Genomic DNA, 6,795 nt, shown 5'->3' with positions numbered 1-6,795 from the left:
TCAGAGGCTGGAATAGAGGCCGATGTTTCAGTCTGACAACTATCAAACTAGCTATCAGAGGCTGGAATAGAGGCCGATGTTTCGGTCTGACAACTATCAAACTAGCTATCAGAGGCTGGAATAGACGCCGATGTTTCAGTCTGACAACTGTCAAACTAGCTATCAGAGACTGGAATAGAGGCAGATGTTTCAGTCTGACAACTATCAAACTAGCTATCAGAGGCTGGAATAGACGCAGATGTTTCGGTCTGACAACTGTCAAGATAACTATCAGATGTTGTGAAGTAAATCAGGGTATAAGTTTCATGTTTTATCTTTGTCAGATTTGTGTGGCTTTCACAACTCATAGGAGAAACTTTGAAATCTTTAAAGCTAGCTACACTCAAGCAAAGAAAAACCCGAGCTGAAGTTAAAAAATCTAGCTGAAGTTAAAAAATCGGCCTTTATATTGGTTGATTATCACACAAAAGAACTATCTGGTGGCAGCAAAACGTAACGGATTGACCAGTGGTGGTACAATAAGACCTCTTTTTTAGGGGAAATAAAGTAATCCCTTCCCCCCTTTTCCGAAACAAAGTAATCCCCCTCTTTTACGCAAATTGATCCACCTACTACAGGCTACAATTCTCTATGGCTTCTTTTTATTTTTATTTTGTAGGTCAATGTCATTATGAAGATGATCCCTATCGATTTTCAGGATGATTTGATAATTTTTCACCAAAATATCGTTTTCAACTTAGTGCTTTCATCCGTCCGTCTGTCCACAATTAGCCCACTATACAGGCTACAAACGGTGATTTGTATTTACAAACAAAGCTGCTGATGGGCGTCAAAATCCGAATGTTTTATCTAGTCCGGGAGTTCACTCTGACCCTTCGGGTTAACCCAGCAAGTTCCTCTTTGTAAATTTGATTTCACGGTAGTTGTAGTATTTTCATTTTCATATTTTTTTGTTACATCGATATATCATTTCAATATAAATAGATTGACCCTTTTTGTATTTTGATAAAAACAGTACTACAAAGTTTAGTTTTGTTACTGTATAGATAAACCGAGAAGCCAAACATCGAAGGCTCCTACTCGAAACTGATCAAATGAAAAAAAAAAAACGAGGATGTTCGCTTATTATTAATTACAAGTTGGTAAAACACGGCTTTTCAATATCGGAATATTTTCTATAATTGACTAGAAACTGTTATTAAAATCTCATTTCCTACTAATTAGAATCCGGAGACTCAAGAAACCAAATTAAAATCAGTAAACTCAAGAAACCAAATTAAAATCAGTAAACTCAAAAACTTTCTAGCTATTTGCAGTCTGCACAATAGTGCTCCAGAATTGCTCAAATTAAAACAAATTTTTGCGTGAAAAGTTACAAAGCTGCAAGGTTGAAATTTACAGGGAATATCCACATTGACCATCTCAACTGCCAGAAAAAAACAGAACTCAAATATCTGCCATCCATTAGGCAAAACTTTTGGGCATTTTTCATGCATATTGGCCGATATCAAATATCAGAGGCTATAAAGAAGCAGCACGTTTCGGACTATGTTGGGTTGAAAAGTCTACAGAGTAGTATTCAAGACAATAGTAATTGAAACTCACTAACTAGTGACTGATTACTCGCTCAGTCAGTCTGCTTCGTTTATAGCAATCGGTAAGTCGACTAATTTTCTTAAATTTGAATTATTTTATTGAGATACTGGACTATTAGGCAAAGCTTACCCGTGAACCAGAACTTAAAATAAGCAATATGAATGGAAAAGATGAATTTTATCCTTTTCTCAAATTACTTGATATATTTTATGATAAAAGACGGCAAGTAATCCCCCCTCTCAGCATTGGCTTATTCTGTGCTACCCTATCCAACCCTCCCCCAACCACCCTTCCAGTCCCTTCCTAACTCCTCCCCAATCCCTTTCAGTTCAGGGGACTCGATAGCGGTTTTTACTATTGAGTGAATACACCATGGTTGGGATACCATCCCTGTTGAGGTTAGCATATTATAGATGTACATTATAACGGTATAAATGTCTGCATTATACATGCAAATAAACCACACGCGTATAGTCCTTGCTTGAAAATGGGCATTATGTTTCATCAAGCGTGTTTGAGTTAGTCTGATGATATGATATGTAACATTTGATACAGCAGTTAAAAGATTTGTCGTCAGGTCTCTTGGTTGGCGCGTTCCTATTTGTAGTGTGTGTTTAACAGCTATGACAGGTGTGGCACCAGGCAGGGTATGCTTACTCTTCAATACGCCAGATACCACATTTTCATTATGAAATACTTACTTCACTTACAGCTGATATACTTCCTCACATGAAAAGTTTATTAGTTGCTATCAATGTGTCGTCGGGTTTGGTTTTGCTGTAGTCAATTTTTGTTTTTATTATTTTATTGTTTTCTTATATTTCAGGGTTTCAAGTATAGTAGCTCGTCTTTAGCTACGGACAACAACGTCAGATATGGTGTACAACCTAGGTTTTTGGAGGTATTTCATACGGAGCAAAATTTTCACGTTTTCGGGTTGGGCTCTCGTGTATTTAGTTATGGCAGCCTGTGGACTACCTTATTAGGGCCACCTAGGTTGTACTTGGCGACGCTACCATATCATGTCCACCCAGCCTCTCTTGGAATAATCGGAGGTAAGTTATAAGTCATTTTTATTTCATAATAGTCAGAAACTTGTTGACTTCTACCTTGACGATATATAACCTTTGATTCAGTAGTCTAATATTCTAATCATTTAGAAATGCTTCCCACTTTCTCCAACCAATTTGATCGCTAAACTGTCGTCTCTTAGGGTATAGCTTTTCAAATCTATACAGAATCACTTGAGCACAATTTTGTTTCAATGAATCTGATTGGTAGAGAATTAGAGTAAATCATTGATGAGAATATTGACTGGTAGGATCAAAGGTTAGATAAAGTTAGATAAGCGAATTTTTATTTAATCAAGATGAGTCTGATTTGTTAATATAATCAGGAAAATTAAGATTGTTATGGAGGGAATTTCCCTCGATCGCAAGGGTTCAGTATTATCTGTTTCACTACGTAGACCATAGACAATGAAATATCAAGTATGGTGTTAAGTTCTAGATTGGTTTCAGATTAAAAGCAATATAGAAACATCTTAATTTTTCTGTCAAAACTAGGTAGAAATCAACAAGTTACAGATTTATACCTGATAAAACCTGCAAACTATTCCTGAAACAATACGGTCATAATGTTGAGAGTTTTAGAAACTTGGTATACTTATGTTTGAATTATTTATAATTTTAGGTGTAAACAGATAGAGCTTCACTATATAGAATTAAAGTGCTGATGGTGTGGCATGGAAGCTCCTCTTGTAAGTTTCAAATTATCAAATCTGTTATGGCATATTATGCATTCTGTCCTTTGGTTAAAATATGACGAGGATGTCTTGGTGTCTGAATGTGCAACTGGCTGTGCACCTGATAGATCTCTCGACAGTTAAACATCACAGAAAGTAGGTTAATACTACTGTACTGACAAAATTAATTTCCTTGATTGGAGTTAAATTGCATACGAACTCTGAAGTCTACAGTTTTGAAATTATTTTGTTGAAACGTGGCTGATGAAATTTGTGCTGTTGGAGACTGCCCATTGTTTCTTTGTTTTGGTAACAATTTACTATTTTGGTTTCATTGCATTTCAGGTCAGAAAAGATAAATCGTCTGGTAATTTACCTCCCCGCAATAGCACTGCCACAATAGGAGTGATCTGAAGTCATGACCTGTATGACTCTACAGACCTCCTATTTACAGATGAAGAGGCGCCAACAGATGAAGAACAGATGAAGTGGAACAGAAGAAGAGAACAGATGAAGGATTGGGGCGATTCCTCCACCTATTTTTGGTAAGTTGATTTTAATTATACATCATTTAGTTTGAGTTTTGGAATCTTGACGTCATTTGCTTTCCATCTAATAAATGATGCTACATGGATTCTAATTTGAATGTCTCAATTTTTCCACCCACTTCGAATAAGTTGATCAACAATTGGCATATAATTCTTATAGATGAAAAAGTAGCCATGATTTCTTAAACTATTTTTAGGAAGATCTGAAGTTTCCAACATTTTGAGAACTGTTCTTTATTTATTTGAGTGTTCAATCTGAACTTCATTGGTTTTCACTCAAACAGATTACTGATGATTATTTGTTGTATTCTTAAAAAAAATACCGATGATCAAGTTGACAAGACTTTCAAGAGTATTGAATTCGTGTAATTCACATGGATCTATCGCACCACAATTATCGAGATTACTGTTTTCCAACTAGCTATTTGCAGTCTGCACAATGGTGAACAAGAAGTGTTCAAATCCAAATAAATTTTAATCAAATATCTACCATAGATCAGGAAATAAAACTAATAAAAACAAATTAAAATCAGTAAGTTTTAAAACTAGCTATTTGTAGTCTACACAATGGTGAACAAGAAGTGCTCAAATCCAAATAAATTCTAATCAAAAATCAGCCATAGATCAGGAAATAAAACTAATGAAAACAAATTAAAATCAGTAAGTTTTAAAACTAGCTATTTGCAGTCTACACAATGGTGAACGTGTTCAAATCCAAATAAATTTTAATCAAATATCTACCATAGATCAGGAAATAAAACTAATAAAAACAAATTAAAATCAGTAAGTTTAAAATTAGGTATTTGCAGTCTTGCACAATGGTGAACAAGAAGTGCTCAAATCCAAATAAATTTTAATCAAATATCTGCCAAAGATCAGGAAATAAAACTAATGAAAACAAATTAAAATCAGTAATTTTTCAAACTAGCTATTTGTAGTCTACACAATGGTGAACAAGAAGTGCTCAAATCCAAATAAATTTTAACCAAAAAACGGCCATAGATCAGGAAATAAAACTAATAAAAACAAATTAAAATCAGTAAGTTTTCAAACTAGCTATTTGTAGTCTTAAAAATGGTACACAAGAAGTGCTCAAATCCAAATAAATTTTAATCAAATATCTGTCATAGATCAGGAAATAAAACTAATAAAGACAAATTAAAATCAGTAAGTTTTAAAAACTAGCTATTTGTAGTCTACACAATGGTGAACAAGAAGTGCTCAAATCCAAATAAATTTTAATCAAATATCTGCCATAGATCAGGAAATAAAAGCAATGAAAACAAATTAAAATCAGTAATTTTTCAAACTATGTAGAGGCAGTCTATACAATGGTGCACAAGATGTGTTCAAATCCAAATAAATTTTAATCAAATATCTACTATAGATCAGGAAATAAAACTAATGAAAACAAATTAAAATCAGTAAGTTTTAAAACTAGCTATTTGCAGTCTGTACAATGGTGAACAAGAAGTGCTCAAATCCAAATAGTTTTTAATCAAATATCTACCATAGATCAGGAAATAAAACTAATGAAAACAAATTAAAATCAGTAAGTTTAAAACTAGCTATTTGCAGTCTGCACAATGGGGAACAAGAAGTGCTCAAATCCAAATAAATTTTAATCAAATATCTACCATAGATCAGGAAATAAAACTAATGAAAACAAATTAAAATCAGTAAGTTTAAAACTAGCTATTTGCAGTCTGCACAATGGTGAACAAGAAGTGCTCAAATCCAAATAAATTTTAATCAAATATCTACCATAGATCAGGAAATAAAACTAATGAAAACAAATTAAAATCAGTAAGTTTTCAAACTAGCTATTTGCAGTCTGCACAATGGGGAACAAGAAGAGCTCAAATACAAATAAATTTTAACCAAATATCTGTCATAGATCAGGAAATAAAACTAATGAAAACAAATTAAAATCAGAAAGTTTTAAAACTAGCTATTTGTAGTCTGCACAATGGGGAATAAGAAGTGCTCAAATCCAAATAAATTTTAATCAAATATCTACCATAGATCAGGAAATAAAACTAATGAAAACAAATTAAAATCAGTAAGTTTTCAAAATAGCTATTTGCAGTCTGCACAATGGGGAACAAGAAGAGCTCAAATCTAAATAAATTTTAACCAAATATCTGTCATAGATCAGGAAATAAAACTAATGAAAACAAATTAAAATCAGTAAGTTTTAAAACTAGCTATTTGTAGTCTGCACAATGGGGAACAAGAAGTGCTCAAATCCAAATAAATTTTAATCAAATATCTACCATAGATCAGGAAATAAAACTAATGAAAACAAATTAAGATCAGTAAGTTTTAAAACTAGCTATTTGCAGTCTGCACAATGGGGAACAAGAAGAGCTCAAATCCAAATAAATACTAACCATATATCTGTTATAGATCAGGAAATTAAACTAATGAAAACAAATTAAAATCAGTAAGTTTTAAAACTAGCTATTTGTAGTCTGCACAATGGGGAACAAGAAGTGTTCAAATCCAAATAAATTTTAATCAAATATCTGTCATAGATCAGGAAATAAAACTAATAAAAACAAATTAAAATCAGTAAGTTTTAACACTAGCTATTTAAAGTCTGAACAATGGTACACAAGAAGTGTTCAAATCCAAATAAATTTTAATCAAAAATCAGCCATAGATCAGGAAATAAAACTAATGAAAACAATTTAAAATCAGTAAGTTTTCAAAATAGCTATTTGTAGTCTGCACAATGGTGAACAAGAAGTGCTCAAATCCAAATAAATTCTAATCAAAAATCAGCCATAGATCAGGAAATAAAACTAATGAAAACAAATTAAAATCAGTAAGTTTTAAAACTAAACATTTGCAGTCTACACAATGGTGAACAAGAAGAGCTCAAATCCAAATAAATTTTAATCA

The sequence above is a fragment of the Lottia gigantea genome (assembly GCF_000327385.1).
Source record: "Lottia gigantea unplaced genomic scaffold LOTGIsca_326, whole genome shotgun sequence".
Classification (NCBI taxonomy): Eukaryota; Metazoa; Mollusca; class Gastropoda; family Lottiidae; genus Lottia; species Lottia gigantea.
Note: the sequence above shows the minus strand (reverse complement) of the source record.